General features: G+C 46.8%; 31 non-coding genes and 8 pseudogenes across 31 annotated transcripts; all 39 read left to right on the plus strand.

Moving 5' to 3' along the window:
• The window catches only part of LOC138474269 (5S ribosomal RNA), a 109-nt pseudogene extending 92 nt beyond the window's left edge, over positions 1 to 17 (plus strand).
• A 463-nt stretch (positions 18 to 480) lies between these two features.
• Positions 481 to 599, plus strand: LOC138477873 (5S ribosomal RNA). Its single transcript, XR_011271792.1, has one exon. It is a non-coding gene; the product is annotated as a 5S ribosomal RNA (ribosomal RNA).
• A 106-nt stretch (positions 600 to 705) lies between these two features.
• LOC138477885 (5S ribosomal RNA) lies at positions 706 to 824 on the plus strand. The gene has a single exon (XR_011271803.1). It is a non-coding gene; the product is annotated as a 5S ribosomal RNA (ribosomal RNA).
• A 106-nt stretch (positions 825 to 930) lies between these two features.
• LOC138477897 (5S ribosomal RNA) lies at positions 931 to 1,049 on the plus strand. Its single transcript, XR_011271814.1, has one exon. It is a non-coding gene; the product is annotated as a 5S ribosomal RNA (ribosomal RNA).
• A 464-nt stretch (positions 1,050 to 1,513) lies between these two features.
• Positions 1,514 to 1,622, plus strand: LOC138474422 (5S ribosomal RNA; annotated as a pseudogene).
• Positions 1,623 to 1,728: 106 nt separating this feature from the next.
• On the plus strand, positions 1,729 to 1,847 carry LOC138478220 (5S ribosomal RNA). The gene has a single exon (XR_011272107.1). It is a non-coding gene; the product is annotated as a 5S ribosomal RNA (ribosomal RNA).
• A 464-nt stretch (positions 1,848 to 2,311) lies between these two features.
• Positions 2,312 to 2,430, plus strand: LOC138475362 (5S ribosomal RNA). Its single transcript, XR_011269513.1, has one exon. It is a non-coding gene; the product is annotated as a 5S ribosomal RNA (ribosomal RNA).
• Positions 2,431 to 2,536: 106 nt separating this feature from the next.
• Positions 2,537 to 2,655, plus strand: LOC138477909 (5S ribosomal RNA). The gene has a single exon (XR_011271825.1). It is a non-coding gene; the product is annotated as a 5S ribosomal RNA (ribosomal RNA).
• Positions 2,656 to 2,761: 106 nt separating this feature from the next.
• LOC138477921 (5S ribosomal RNA) lies at positions 2,762 to 2,880 on the plus strand. The gene has a single exon (XR_011271836.1). It is a non-coding gene; the product is annotated as a 5S ribosomal RNA (ribosomal RNA).
• Positions 2,881 to 2,986: 106 nt separating this feature from the next.
• LOC138477935 (5S ribosomal RNA) lies at positions 2,987 to 3,105 on the plus strand. Its single transcript, XR_011271848.1, has one exon. It is a non-coding gene; the product is annotated as a 5S ribosomal RNA (ribosomal RNA).
• A 464-nt stretch (positions 3,106 to 3,569) lies between these two features.
• Positions 3,570 to 3,688, plus strand: LOC138478248 (5S ribosomal RNA). The gene has a single exon (XR_011272133.1). It is a non-coding gene; the product is annotated as a 5S ribosomal RNA (ribosomal RNA).
• Positions 3,689 to 3,794: 106 nt separating this feature from the next.
• On the plus strand, positions 3,795 to 3,913 carry LOC138477947 (5S ribosomal RNA). Its single transcript, XR_011271859.1, has one exon. It is a non-coding gene; the product is annotated as a 5S ribosomal RNA (ribosomal RNA).
• Positions 3,914 to 4,377: 464 nt separating this feature from the next.
• LOC138478249 (5S ribosomal RNA) lies at positions 4,378 to 4,496 on the plus strand. Its single transcript, XR_011272134.1, has one exon. It is a non-coding gene; the product is annotated as a 5S ribosomal RNA (ribosomal RNA).
• Positions 4,497 to 4,602: 106 nt separating this feature from the next.
• Positions 4,603 to 4,721, plus strand: LOC138477959 (5S ribosomal RNA). The gene has a single exon (XR_011271870.1). It is a non-coding gene; the product is annotated as a 5S ribosomal RNA (ribosomal RNA).
• Positions 4,722 to 4,827: 106 nt separating this feature from the next.
• Positions 4,828 to 4,946, plus strand: LOC138473919 (5S ribosomal RNA; annotated as a pseudogene).
• Positions 4,947 to 5,052: 106 nt separating this feature from the next.
• On the plus strand, positions 5,053 to 5,171 carry LOC138477788 (5S ribosomal RNA). The gene has a single exon (XR_011271715.1). It is a non-coding gene; the product is annotated as a 5S ribosomal RNA (ribosomal RNA).
• Positions 5,172 to 5,635: 464 nt separating this feature from the next.
• Positions 5,636 to 5,754, plus strand: LOC138477927 (5S ribosomal RNA). Its single transcript, XR_011271841.1, has one exon. It is a non-coding gene; the product is annotated as a 5S ribosomal RNA (ribosomal RNA).
• Positions 5,755 to 5,860: 106 nt separating this feature from the next.
• On the plus strand, positions 5,861 to 5,979 carry LOC138477971 (5S ribosomal RNA). The gene has a single exon (XR_011271881.1). It is a non-coding gene; the product is annotated as a 5S ribosomal RNA (ribosomal RNA).
• A 106-nt stretch (positions 5,980 to 6,085) lies between these two features.
• LOC138474272 (5S ribosomal RNA) lies at positions 6,086 to 6,194 on the plus strand (annotated as a pseudogene).
• Positions 6,195 to 6,300: 106 nt separating this feature from the next.
• Positions 6,301 to 6,409, plus strand: LOC138474273 (5S ribosomal RNA; annotated as a pseudogene).
• A 463-nt stretch (positions 6,410 to 6,872) lies between these two features.
• On the plus strand, positions 6,873 to 6,991 carry LOC138477983 (5S ribosomal RNA). Its single transcript, XR_011271892.1, has one exon. It is a non-coding gene; the product is annotated as a 5S ribosomal RNA (ribosomal RNA).
• A 106-nt stretch (positions 6,992 to 7,097) lies between these two features.
• On the plus strand, positions 7,098 to 7,216 carry LOC138478957 (5S ribosomal RNA). Its single transcript, XR_011272776.1, has one exon. It is a non-coding gene; the product is annotated as a 5S ribosomal RNA (ribosomal RNA).
• Positions 7,217 to 7,322: 106 nt separating this feature from the next.
• On the plus strand, positions 7,323 to 7,431 carry LOC138474483 (5S ribosomal RNA; annotated as a pseudogene).
• Positions 7,432 to 7,537: 106 nt separating this feature from the next.
• Positions 7,538 to 7,646, plus strand: LOC138474314 (5S ribosomal RNA; annotated as a pseudogene).
• A 463-nt stretch (positions 7,647 to 8,109) lies between these two features.
• Positions 8,110 to 8,227, plus strand: LOC138480337 (5S ribosomal RNA). Its single transcript, XR_011274021.1, has one exon. It is a non-coding gene; the product is annotated as a 5S ribosomal RNA (ribosomal RNA).
• Positions 8,228 to 8,333: 106 nt separating this feature from the next.
• On the plus strand, positions 8,334 to 8,452 carry LOC138479627 (5S ribosomal RNA). Its single transcript, XR_011273385.1, has one exon. It is a non-coding gene; the product is annotated as a 5S ribosomal RNA (ribosomal RNA).
• A 106-nt stretch (positions 8,453 to 8,558) lies between these two features.
• LOC138477995 (5S ribosomal RNA) lies at positions 8,559 to 8,677 on the plus strand. Its single transcript, XR_011271903.1, has one exon. It is a non-coding gene; the product is annotated as a 5S ribosomal RNA (ribosomal RNA).
• Positions 8,678 to 8,783: 106 nt separating this feature from the next.
• Positions 8,784 to 8,892, plus strand: LOC138474676 (5S ribosomal RNA; annotated as a pseudogene).
• A 464-nt stretch (positions 8,893 to 9,356) lies between these two features.
• LOC138478250 (5S ribosomal RNA) lies at positions 9,357 to 9,475 on the plus strand. The gene has a single exon (XR_011272135.1). It is a non-coding gene; the product is annotated as a 5S ribosomal RNA (ribosomal RNA).
• Positions 9,476 to 9,581: 106 nt separating this feature from the next.
• LOC138479043 (5S ribosomal RNA) lies at positions 9,582 to 9,700 on the plus strand. The gene has a single exon (XR_011272854.1). It is a non-coding gene; the product is annotated as a 5S ribosomal RNA (ribosomal RNA).
• A 464-nt stretch (positions 9,701 to 10,164) lies between these two features.
• LOC138478007 (5S ribosomal RNA) lies at positions 10,165 to 10,283 on the plus strand. Its single transcript, XR_011271914.1, has one exon. It is a non-coding gene; the product is annotated as a 5S ribosomal RNA (ribosomal RNA).
• Positions 10,284 to 10,389: 106 nt separating this feature from the next.
• Positions 10,390 to 10,508, plus strand: LOC138478019 (5S ribosomal RNA). Its single transcript, XR_011271925.1, has one exon. It is a non-coding gene; the product is annotated as a 5S ribosomal RNA (ribosomal RNA).
• A 106-nt stretch (positions 10,509 to 10,614) lies between these two features.
• Positions 10,615 to 10,733, plus strand: LOC138478031 (5S ribosomal RNA). The gene has a single exon (XR_011271936.1). It is a non-coding gene; the product is annotated as a 5S ribosomal RNA (ribosomal RNA).
• A 106-nt stretch (positions 10,734 to 10,839) lies between these two features.
• On the plus strand, positions 10,840 to 10,958 carry LOC138478044 (5S ribosomal RNA). The gene has a single exon (XR_011271947.1). It is a non-coding gene; the product is annotated as a 5S ribosomal RNA (ribosomal RNA).
• A 466-nt stretch (positions 10,959 to 11,424) lies between these two features.
• LOC138478057 (5S ribosomal RNA) lies at positions 11,425 to 11,543 on the plus strand. The gene has a single exon (XR_011271959.1). It is a non-coding gene; the product is annotated as a 5S ribosomal RNA (ribosomal RNA).
• Positions 11,544 to 11,649: 106 nt separating this feature from the next.
• On the plus strand, positions 11,650 to 11,768 carry LOC138478959 (5S ribosomal RNA). The gene has a single exon (XR_011272777.1). It is a non-coding gene; the product is annotated as a 5S ribosomal RNA (ribosomal RNA).
• Positions 11,769 to 11,874: 106 nt separating this feature from the next.
• LOC138479747 (5S ribosomal RNA) lies at positions 11,875 to 11,993 on the plus strand. Its single transcript, XR_011273493.1, has one exon. It is a non-coding gene; the product is annotated as a 5S ribosomal RNA (ribosomal RNA).
• Positions 11,994 to 12,099: 106 nt separating this feature from the next.
• Positions 12,100 to 12,218, plus strand: LOC138479557 (5S ribosomal RNA). Its single transcript, XR_011273321.1, has one exon. It is a non-coding gene; the product is annotated as a 5S ribosomal RNA (ribosomal RNA).
• Positions 12,219 to 12,324: 106 nt separating this feature from the next.
• On the plus strand, positions 12,325 to 12,443 carry LOC138478069 (5S ribosomal RNA). The gene has a single exon (XR_011271970.1). It is a non-coding gene; the product is annotated as a 5S ribosomal RNA (ribosomal RNA).
• Positions 12,444 to 12,500: the final 57 nt, after the last annotated feature.

Below are 12,500 nucleotides of genomic sequence, written 5' to 3' on the forward strand. Positions count from 1 at the left end.
ACCAGGTGCTGTAGGCTATTTTGTGCTCCATGATTAGTAATTGCACAACTTCTCAATTACTTTTCAAATTTGGTATGTTTCCAAAATAATTTTATCCCGTTTTATAGCGGAAATGTTGGACAACATTATGAGGGCTGGAGCTACCTATTTACATATAATTAGCATACAGGTAGTGTGTTCATGGGTAATAAATCGACTTTCACATGTAATGCAGTACAGAGAATATTGAGTCCTTCAAGAGGCATGAAAGAAAGCCGTTATTGTGTTGATTGTTCTCTCCACCTCCCTGCAACAGAAACAGGATGGATGGATTAAAGTTATCCTACCAGACATAGGAGTCCTGAATGGGCCCACCAGTCTTATATATCTCGCCTGATCGAGCCTGATCGAGCGATGAGCGTGGTATCATGTTGCAAGTGGCTGCATGGCTTAGCTTACTAAATGCAAATGCATAAGAGTAATATTCTTAGCATTTCTAGAGCCTACGGCCACACCACACTGAATGCGCCCGATCTCGTCTGATCTCGGAAGCTAAGCAGTGTCGGGCCTAGTTAGTACCTGGATGGGAGACCGCCTGGGAATACCAGGTGCTGTAGGCTTTTTTGTGCTCCAAGTTCAGGAAGTGAGCCATTTCTCAATTGCCTTTCAAAACTGCAAGGTCTAGCCGACTAGATGCTTAAAAGTACAAAACTCACTAGGCCCAGAGCCTACGGCCACACCACACTGAATGCGCCCGATCTCGTCTGATCTCGGAAGCTAAGCAGTGTCGGGCCTAGTTAGTACCTGGATGGGAGACCGCCTGGGAATACCAGGTGCTGTAGGCTTTTTTGTGCTCCAAGTTCAGGAAGTGAGCCATTTCTCAATTGCCTTTCAAAACTGCAAGGTCTAGCCGACTAGATGCTTAAAAGTACAAAACTCACTAGGACCAGAGCCTACGGCCACACCACACTGAATGCGCCCGATCTCGTCTGATCTCGGAAGCTAAGCAGTGTCGGGCCTAGTTAGTACCTGGATGGGAGACCGCCTGGGAATACCAGGTGCTGTAGGCTATTTTGTGCTCCATGATTAGTAATTGCACAACTTCTCAATTACTTTTCAAATTTGGTATGTTTCCAAAATAATTTTATCCCGTTTTATAGCGGAAATGTTGGACAACATTATGAGGGCTGGAGCTACCTATTTACATATAATTAGCATACAGGTAGTGTGTTCATGGGTAATAAATCGACTTTCACATGTAATGCAGTACAGAGAATATTGAGTCCTTCAAGAGGCATGAAAGAAAGCCGTTATTGTGTTGATTGTTCTCTCCACCTCCCTGCAACAGAAACAGGATGGATGGATTAAAGTTATCCTACCAGACATAGGAGTCCTGAATGGGCCCACCAGTCTTATATATCTCGCCTGATCGAGCCCTGATCGAGCGATGAGCGTGGTATCATGTTGCAAGTGGCTGCATGGCTTAGCTTACTAAATGCAAATGCATAAGAGTAATATTCTTAGCATTACTAGAGCCTACGGCCACACCACACTGAATGCGCCTGATCTCGGAAGCTAAGCAGTGTCGGGCCTAGTTAGTACCTGGATGGGAGACTGCCTGGGAATACCAGGTGCTGTAGGCTTTTTTGTGCTCCAAGTTCAGGAAGTGAGCCATTTCTCAATTGCCTTTCAAAACTGCAAGGTCTAGCCGACTAGATGCTTAAAAGTACAAAACTCACTAGGCCCAGAGCCTACGGCCGCACCACACTGAATGCGCCCGATCTCGTCTGATCTCGGAAGCTAAGCAGTGTCGGGCCTAGTTAGTACCTGGATGGGAGACCGCCTGGGAATACCAGGTGCTGTAGGCTATTTTGTGCTCCATGATTAGTAATTGCGCAACTTCTCAATTACTTTTCAAATTTGGTATGTTTCCAAAATAATTTTATCCCGTTTTATAGCGGAAATGTTGGACAACATTATGAGGGCTGGAGCTACCTATTTACATATAATTAGCATACAGGTAGTGTGTTCATGGGTAATAAATCGACTTTCACATGTAATGCAGTACAGAGAATATTGAGTCCTTCAAGAGGCATGAAAGAAAGCCGTTATTGTGTTGATTGTTCTCTCCACCTCCCTGCAACAGAAACAGGATGGATGGATTAAAGTTATCCTACCAGACATAGGAGTCCTGAATGGGCCCACCAGTCTTATATATCTCGCCTGATCGAGCGCTGATCGAGCGATGAGCGTGGTATCATGTTGCAAGTGGCTGCATGGCTTAGCTTACTAAATGCAAATGCATAAGAGTAATATTCTTAGCATTACTCGAGCCTACGGCCACACCACACTGAATGCGCCCGATCTCGTCTGATCTCGGAAGCTAAGCAGTGTTGGGCCTAGTTAGTACCTGGATGGGAGACCGCCTGGGAATACCAGGTGCTGTAGGCTTTTTTGTGCTCCAAGTTCAGGAAGTGAGCCATTTCTCAATTGCCTTTCAAAACTGCAAGGTCTAGCCGACTAGATGCTTAAAAGTACAAAACTCACTAGGCCCAGAGCCTACGGCCACACCACACTGAATGCGCCCGATCTCGTCTGATCTCGGAAGCTAAGCAGTGTCGGGCCTAGTTAGTACCTGGATGGGAGACCGCCTGGGAATACCAGGTGCTGTAGGCTTTTTTGTGCTCCAAGTTCAGGAAGTGAGCCATTTCTCAATTGCCTTTCAAAACTGCAAGGTCTAGCCGACTAGATGCTTAAAAGTACAAAACTCACTAGGACCAGAGCCTACGGCCACACCACACTGAATGCGCCCGATCTCGTCTGATCTCGGAAGCTAAGCAGTGTCGGGCCTAGTTAGTACCTGGATGGGAGACCGCCTGGGAATACCAGGTGCTGTAGGCTTTTTTGTGCTCCAAGTTCAGGAAGTGAGCCATTTCTCAATTGCCTTTCAAAACTGCAAGGTCTAGCCGACTAGATGCTTAAAAGTACAAAACTCACTAGGCCCAGAGCCTACGGCCACACCACACTGAATGCGCCCGATCTCGTCTGATCTCGGAAGCTAAGCAGTGTCGGGCCTAGTTAGTACCTGGATGGGAGACCGCCTGGGAATACCAGGTGCTGTAGGCTTTTTTGTGCTCCATGATTAGTAATTGCACAACTTCTCAATTACTTTTCAAATTTGGTATGTTTCCAAAATAATTTTATCCCGTTTTATAGCGGAAATGTTGGACAACATTATGAGGGCTGGAGCTACCTATTTACATATAATTAGCATACAGGTAGTGTGTTCATGGGTAATAAATCGACTTTCACATGTAATGCAGTACAGAGAATATTGAGTCCTTCAAGAGGCATGAAAGAAAGCCGTTATTGTGTTGATTGTTCTCTCCACCTCCCTGCAACAGAAACAGGATGGATGGATTAAAGTTATCCTACCAGACATAGGAGTCCTGAATGGGCCCACCAGTCTTATATATCTCGCCTGATCGAGCGCTGATCGAGCGATGAGCGTGGTATCATGTTGCAAGTGGCTGCATGGCTTAGCTTACTAAATGCAAATGCATAAGAGTAATATTCTTAGCATTTCTAGAGCCTACGGCCACACCACACTGAATGCGCCCGATCTCGTCTGATCTCGGAAGCTAAGCAGTGTCGGGCCTAGTTAGTACCTGGATGGGAGACTGCCTGGGAATACCAGGTGCTGTAGGCTTTTTTGTGCTCCAAGTTCAGGAAGTGAGCCATTTCTCAATTGCCTTTCAAAACTGCAAGGTCTAGCCGACTAGATGCTTAAAAGTACAAAACTCACTAGGCCCAGAGCCTACGGCCACACCACACTGAATGCGCCCGATCTCGTCTGATCTCGGAAGCTAAGCAGTGTCGGGCCTAGTTAGTACCTGGATGGGAGACCGCCTGGGAATACCAGGTGCTGTAGGCTATTTTGTGCTCCATGATTAGTAATTGCGCAACTTCTCAATTACTTTTCAAATTTGGTATGTTTCCAAAATAATTTTATCCCGTTTTATAGCGGAAATGTTGGACAACATTATGAGGGCTGGAGCTACCTATTTACATATAATTAGCATACAGGTAGTGTGTTCATGGGTAATAAATCGACTTTCACATGTAATGCAGTACAGAGAATATTGAGTCCTTCAAGAGGCATGAAAGAAAGCTGTTATTGTGTTGATTGTTCTCTCCACCTCCCTGCAACAGAAACAGGATGGATGGATTAAAGTTATCCTACCAGACATAGGAGTCCTGAATGGGCCCACCAGTCTTATATATCTCGCCTGATCGAGCGCTGATCGAGCGATGAGCGTGGTATCATGTTGCAAGTGGCTGCATGGCTTAGCTTACTAAATGCAAATGCATAAGAGTAATATTCTTAGCATTTCTAGAGCCTACGGCCACACCACACTGAATGCGCCCGATCTCGTCTGATCTCGGAAGCTAAGCAGTGTCGGGCCTAGTTAGTACCTGGATGGGAGACTGCCTGGGAATACCAGGTGCTGTAGGCTTTTTTGTGCTCCAAGTTCAGGAAGTGAGCCATTTCTCAATTGCCTTTCAAAACTGCAAGGTCTAGCCGACTAGGTGCTTAAAAGTACAAAACTCACTAGGCCCAGAGCCTACGGCCACACCACACTGAATGCGCCCGATCTCGTCTGATCTCGGAAGCTAAGCAGTGTCGGGCCTAGTTAGTACCTGGATGGGAGACCGCCTGGGAATACCAGGTGCTGTAGGCTTTTTTGTGCTCCAAGTTCAGGAAGTGAGCCATTTCTCAATTGCCTTTCAAAACTGCAAGGTCTAGCCGACTAGATGCTTAAAAGTACAAAACTCACTAGGACCAGAGCCTACGGCCACACCACACTGAATGCGCCCGTCTCTGTCTGATCTCGGAAGCTAAGCAGTGTCGGGCCTAGTTAGTACCTGGATGGGAGACCGCCCGGGAATACCAGGTGCTGTAGGCTTTTTTGTGCTCCAAGTTCAGGAAGTGAGCCATTTCTCAATTGCCTTTCAAAACTGCAAGGTCTAGCCGACTAGATGCTTAAAAGTACAAAACTCACTAGGCCCTGAGCCTACGGCCACACCACACTGAATGCGCCCGATCTCGTCTGATCTCGGAAGCTAAGCAGTGTCGGGCCTAGTTAGTACCTGGATGGGAGACCGCCTGGGAATACCCGGTGCTGTAGGCTATTTTGTGCTCCATGATTAGTAATTGCACAACTTCTCAATTACTTTTCAAATTTGGTATGTTTCCAAAATAATTTTATCCCGTTTTATAGCGGAAATGTTGGACAACATTATGAGGGCTGGAGCTACCTATTTACATATAATTAGCATACAGGTAGTGTGTTCATGGGTAATAAATCGACTTTCACATGTAATGCAGTACAGAGAATATTGAGTCCTTCAAGAGGCATGAAAGAAAGCTGTTATTGTGTTGATTGTTCTCTCCACCTCCCTGCAACAGAAACAGGATGGATGGATTAAAGTTATCCTACCAGACATAGGAGTCCTGAATGGGCCCACCAGTCTTATATATCTCGCCTGATCGAGCGCTGATCGAGCGATGAGCGTGGTATCATGTTGCAAGTGGCTGCATGGCTTAGCTTACTAAATGCAAATGCATAAGAGTAATATTCTTAGCATTACTCGAGCCTACGGCCACACCACACTGAATGCGCTCGATCTCGTCTGATCTCGGAAGCTAAGCAGTGTCGGGCCTAGTTAGTACCTGGATGGGAGACCGCCTGGGAATACCAGGTGCTGTAGGCTTTTTTGTGCTCCAAGTTCAGGAAGTGAGCCATTTCTCAATTGCCTTTCAAAACTGCAAGGTCTAGCCGACTAGGTGCTTAAAAGTACAAAACTCACTAGGCCCAGAGCCTACGGCCACACCACACTGAATGCGCCCGATCTCGTCTGATCTCGGAAGCTAAGCAGTGTCGGGCCTAGTTAGTACCTGGATGGGAGACCGCCTGGGAATACCAGGTGCTGTAGGCTTTTTTGTGCTCCAAGTTCAGGAAGTGAGCCATTTCTCAATTGCCTTTCAAAACTGCAAGGTCTAGCCGACTAGATGCTTAAAAGTACAAAACTCACTAGGACCAGAGCCTACGGCCACACCACACTGAATGCGCCTGATCTCGGAAGCTAAGCAGTGTCGGGCCTAGTTAGTACCTGGATGGGAGACCGCCTGGGAATACCAGGTGCTGTAGGCTTTTTTGTGCTCCAAGTTCAGGAAGTGAGCCATTTCTCAATTGCCTTTCAAAACTGCAAGGTCTAGCCGACTAGATGCTTAAAAGTACAAAACTCACTAGGCCCAGAGCCTACGGCCACACCACACTGAATGCGCCTGATCTCGGAAGCTAAGCAGTGTCGGGCCTAGTTAGTACCTGGATGGGAGACCGCCTGGGAATACCAGGTGCTGTAGGCTATTTTGTGCTCCATGATTAGTAATTGCACAACTTCTCAATTACTTTTCAAATTTGGTATGTTTCCAAAATAATTTTATCCCGTTTTATAGCGGAAATGTTGGACAACATTATGAGGGCTGGAGCTACCTATTTACATATAATTAGCATACAGGTAGTGTGTTCATGGGTAATAAATCGACTTTCACATGTAATGCAGTACAGAGAATATTGAGTCCTTCAAGAGGCATGAAAGAAAGCCGTTATTGTGTTGATTGTTCTCTCCACCTCCCTGCAACAGAAACAGGATGGATGGATTAAAGTTATCCTACCAGACATAGGAGTCCTGAATGGGCCCACCAGTCTTATATATCTCGCCTGATCGAGCCTGATCGAGCGATGAGCGTGGTATCATGTTGCAAGTGGCTGCATGGCTTAGCTTACTAAATGCAAATGCATAAGAGTAATATTCTTAGCATTTCTAGAGCCTACGGCCACACCACACTGAATGCGCCCGATCTCGTCTGATCTCGGAAGCTAAGCAGTGTCGGGCCTAGTTAGTACCTGGATGGGAGACCGCCTGGGAATACCAGGTGCTGTAGGCTTTTTTGTGCTCCAAGTTCAGGAAGTGAGCCATTTCTCAATTGCCTTTCAAAACTGCAAGGTCTAGCCGACTAGATGCTTAAAAGTACAAAACTCACTAGGCCCAGAGCCTACGGCCACACCACACTGAATGCGCCCGATCTCGTCTGATCTCAGAAGCTAAGCAGTGTCGGGCCTAGTTAGTACCTGGATGGGAGACCGCCTGGGAATACCAGGTGCTGTAGGCTTTTTTGTGCTCCAAGTTCAGGAAGTGAGCCATTTCTCAATTGCCTTTCAAAACTGCAAGGTCTAGCCGACTAGATGCTTAAAAGTACAAAACTCACTAGGACCAGAGCCTACGGCCACACCACACTGAATGCGTCTGATCTCGGAAGCTAAGCAGTGTCGGGCCTAGTTAGTACCTGGATGGGAGACCGCCTGGGAATACCAGGTGCTGTAGGCTTTTTTGTGCTCCAAGTTCAGGAAGTGAGCCATTTCTCAATTGCCTTTCAAAACTGCAAGGTCTAGCCGACTAGATGCTTAAAAGTACAAAACTCACTAGGCCCAGAGCCTACAGCCACACCACACTGAATGCGCCTGATCTCGGAAGCTAAGCAGTGTCGGGCCTAGTTAGTACCTGGATGGGAGACCGCCTGGGAATACCAGGTGCTGTAGGCTATTTTGTGCTCCATGATTAGTAATTGCACAACTTCTCAATTACTTTTCAAATTTGGTATGTTTCCAAAATAATTTTATCCCGTTTTATAGCGGAAATGTTGGACAACATTATGAGGGCTGGAGCTACCTATTTACATATAATTAGCATACAGGTAGTGTGTTCATGGGTAATAAATCGACTTTCACATGTAATGCAGTACAGAGAATATTGAGTCCTTCAAGAGGCATGAAAGAAAGCCGTTATTGTGTTGATTGTTCTCTCCACCTCCCTGCAACAGAAACAGGATGGATGGATTAAAGTTATCCTACCAGACATAGGAGTCCTGAATGGGCCCACCAGTCTTATATATCTCGCCTGATCGAGCCTGATCGAGCGATGAGCGTGGTATCATGTTGCAAGTGGCTGCATGGCTTAGCTTACTAAATGCAAATGCATAAGAGTAATATTCTTAGCATTTCTAGAGCCTACGGCCTTACACACTGAATGCGCCCGATCTCGTCTGATCTCGGAAGCTAAGCAGTGTCGGGCCTAGTTAGTACCTGGATGGGAGACCGCCTGGGAATACCAGGTGCTGTAGGCTTTTTTGTGCTCCAAGTTCAGGAAGTGAGCCATTTCTCAATTGCCTTTCAAAACTGCAAGGTCTAGCCGACTAGATGCTTAAAAGTACAAAACTCACTAGGCCCAGAGCCTACGGCCACACCACACTGAATGCGCCCGATCTCGTCTGATCTCGGAAGCTAAGCAGTGTCGGGCCTAGTTAGTACCTGGATGGGAGACCGCCTGGGAATACCAGTTGCTGTAGGCTTTTTTGTGCTCCAAGTTCAGGAAGTGAGCCATTTCTCAATTGCCTTTCAAAACTGCAAGGTCTAGCCGACTAGATGCTTAAAAGTACAAAACTCACTAGGACCAGAGCCTACGGCCACACCACACTGAATGCGCCCGATCTCGTCTGATCTCGGAAGCTAAGCAGTGTCGGGCCTAGTTAGTACCTGGATGGGAGACCGCCTGGGAATACCAGGTGCTGTAGGCTTTTTTGTGCTCCAAGTTCAGGAAGTGAGCCATTTCTCAATTGCCTTTCAAAACTGCAAGGTCTAGCCGACTAGATGCTTAAAAGTACAAAACTCACTAGGCCCAGAGCCTATGGCCACACCACACTGAATGCGTCTGATCTCGGAAGCTAAGCAGTGTCGGGCCTAGTTAGTACCTGGATGGGAGACCGCCTGGGAATACCAGGTGCTGTAGGCTATTTTGTGCTCCATGATTAGTAATTGCACAACTTCTCAATTACTTTTCAAATTTGGTATATTTCCAAAATAATTTTATCCCGTTTTATAGCGGAAATGTTGGACAACATTATGAGGGCTGGAGCTACCTATTTACATATAATTAGCATACAGGTAGTGTGTTCATGGGTAATAAATCGACTTTCACATGTAATGCAGTACAGAGAATATTGAGTCCTTCAAGAGGCATGAAAGAAAGCCGTTATTGTGTTGATTGTTCTCTCCACCTCCCTGCAACAGAAACAGGATGGATGGATTAAAGTTATCCTACCAGACATAGGAGTCCTGAATGGGCCCACCAGTCTTATATATCTCGCCTGATCGAGCGCTGATCGAGCGATGAGCGTGGTATCATGTTGCAAGTGGCTGCATGGCTTAGCTTACTAAATGCAAATGCATAAGAGTAATATTCTTAGCATTTCTAGAGCCTACGGCCACACCACACTGAATGCGCCCGATCTCGTCTGATCTCGGAAGCTAAGCAGTGTCGGGCCTAGTTAGTACCTGGATGGGAGACTGCCTGGGAATACCAGGTGCTGTAGGCTTTTTTGTGCTCCAAGTTCAGGAAGTGAGCCATTTCTCAATTGCCTTTCAAAACTGCAAGGTCTAGCCGACTAGATGCTTAAAAGTACAAAACTCACTAGGCCCAGAGCCTACGGCCACACCACACTGAATGCGCCCGATCTCGTCTGATCTCGGAAACTAAGCAGTGTCGGGCCTAGTTAGTACCTGGATGGGAGACCGCCTGGGAATACCAGGTGCTGTAGGCTATTTTGTGCTCCATGATTAGTAATTGCGCAACTTCTCAATTACTTTTCAAATTTGGTATGTTTCCAAAATAATTTTATCCCGTTTTATAGCGGAAATGTTGGACAACATTATGAGGGCTGGAGCTACCTATTTACATATAATTAGCATACAGGTAGTGTGTTCATGGGTAATAAATCGACTTTCACATGTAATGCAGTACAGAGAATATTGAGTCCTTCAAGAGGCATGAAAGAAAGCCGTTATTGTGTTGATTGTTCTCTCCACCTCCCTGCAACAGAAACAGGATGGATGGATTAAAGTTATCCTACCAGACATAGGAGTCCTGAATGGGCCCACCAGTCTTATATATCTCGCCTGATCGAGCGCTGATCGAGCGATGAGCGTGGTATCATGTTGCAAGTGGCTGCATGGCTTAGCTTACTAAATGCAAATGCATAAGAGTAATATTCTTAGCATTACTCGAGCCTACGGCCACACCACACTGAATGCGCCCGATCTCGTCTGATCTCGGAAGCTAAGCAGTGTCGGGCCTAGTTAGTACCTGGATGGGAGACCGCCTGGGAATACCAGGTGCTGTAGGCTTTTTTGTGCTCCAAGTTCAGGAAGTGAGCCATTTCTCAATTGCCTTTCAAAACTGCAAGGTCTAGCCAACTAGGTGCTTAAAAGTACAAAACTCACTAGGCCCAGAGCCTACGGCCACACCACACTGAATGCGCCCGATCTCGTCTGATCTCGGAAGCTAAGCAGTGTCGGGCCTAGTTAGTACCTGGATGGGAGACCGCCTGGGAATACCAGGTGCTGTAGGCTTTTTTGTGCTCCAAGTTCAGGAAGTGAGCCATTTCTCAATTGCCTTTCAAAACTGCAAGGTCTAGCCGACTAGATGCTTAAAAGTACAAAACTCACTAGGACCAGAGCCTACGGCCACACCACACTGAATGCGCCCGATCTCGTCTGATCTCGGAAGCTAAGCAGTGTCGGGCCTAGTTAGTACCTGGATGGGAGACCGCCTGGGAATACCAGGTGCTGTAGGCTTTTTTGTGCTCCAAGTTCAGGAAGTGAGCCATTTCTCAATTGCCTTTCAAAACTGCAAGGTCTAGCCGACTAGATGCTTAAAAGTACAAAACTCACTAGGCCCTGAGCCTACGGCCACACCACACTGAATGCGCCCGATCTCGTCTGATCTCGGAAGCTAAGCAGTGTCGGGCCTAGTTAGTACCTGGATGGGAGACCGCCTGGGAATACCAGGTGCTGTAGGCTATTTTGTGCTCCATGATTAGTAATTGCACAACTTCTCAATTACTTTTCAAATTTGGTATGTTTCCAAAATAATTTTATCCCGTTTTATAGCGGAAATGTTGGACAACATTATGAGGGCTGGAGCTACCTATTTACATATAATTAGCATACAGGTAGTGTGTTCATGGGTAATAAATCGACTTTCACATGTAATGCAGTACAGAGAATATTGAGTCCTTCAAGAGGCATGAAAGAAAGCCGTTATTGTGTTGATTGTTCTCTCCACCTCCCTGCAACAGAAACAGGATGGATGGATTAAAGTTATCCTACCAGACATAGGAGTCCTGAATGGGCCCACCAGTCTTATATATCTCGCCTGATCGAGCCTGATGATCGAGCGATGAGCGTGGTATCATGTTGCAAGTGGCTGCATGGCTTAGCTTACTAAATGCAAATGCATAAGAGTAATATTCTTAGCATTTCTAGAGCCTACGGCCACACCACACTGAATGCGCCCGATCTCGTCTGATCTCGGAAGCTAAGCAGTGTCGGGCCTAGTTAGTACCTGGATGGGAGACCGCCTGGGAATACCAGGTGCTGTAGGCTTTTTTGTGCTCCAAGTTCAGGAAGTGAGCCATTTCTCAATTGCCTTTCAAAACTGCAAGGTCTAGCCGACTAGATGCTTAAAAGTACAAAACTCACTAGGCCCAGAGCCTACGGCCACACCACACTGAATGCGCCCGATCTCGTCTGATCTCAGAAGCTAAGCAGTGTCGGGCCTAGTTAGTACCTGGATGGGAGACCGCCTGGGAATACCAGGTGCTGTAGGCTTTTTTGTGCTCCAAGTTCAGGAAGTGAGCCATTTCTCAATTGCCTTTCAAAACTGGAAGGTCTAGCCGACTAGATGCTTAAAAGTACAAAACTCACTAGGCCCAGAGCCTACGGCCACACCACACTGAATGCGCCCGATCTCGTCTGATCTCGGAAGCTAAGCAGTGTCGGGCCTAGTTAGTACCTGGATTGGAGACCGCCTGGGAATACCAGGTGCTGTAGGCTTTTTTGTGCTCCAAGTTCAGGAAGTGAGCCATTTCTCAATTGCCTTTCAAAACTGCAAGGTCTAGCCGACTAGATGCTTAAAAGTACAAAACTCACTAGGCCCAGAGCCTACGGCCACACCACACTGAATGCGCCTGATCTCGTCTGATCTCGGAAGCTAAGCAGTGTCGGGCCTAGTTAGTACCTGGATGGGAGACTGCCTGGGAATACCAGGTGCTGTAGGCTTTTTTGTGCTCCAAGTTCAGGAAGTGAGCCATTTCTCAATTGCCTTTCAAAACTGCAAGGTCTAGCCGACTAGATGCTTAAAAGTACAAAACTCACTAGGCCCAGAGCCTACGGCCACACCACACTGAATGCGCCCGATCTCGTCTGATCTCGGAAGCTAAGCAGTGTCGGGCCTAGTTAGTACCTGGATGGGAGACCGCCTGGGAATACCAGGTGCTGTAGGCTATTTTGTGCTCCATGATTAGTAATTGCGCAACTTCTCAATTACTTTTCAAATTTGGT

This window comes from Ambystoma mexicanum, chromosome 8, assembly GCF_040938575.1.
Source record: "Ambystoma mexicanum isolate Mex_15411 chromosome 8, UKY_AmexF1_1, whole genome shotgun sequence".
Taxonomy (NCBI): Eukaryota; Metazoa; Chordata; class Amphibia; order Caudata; family Ambystomatidae; genus Ambystoma; species Ambystoma mexicanum.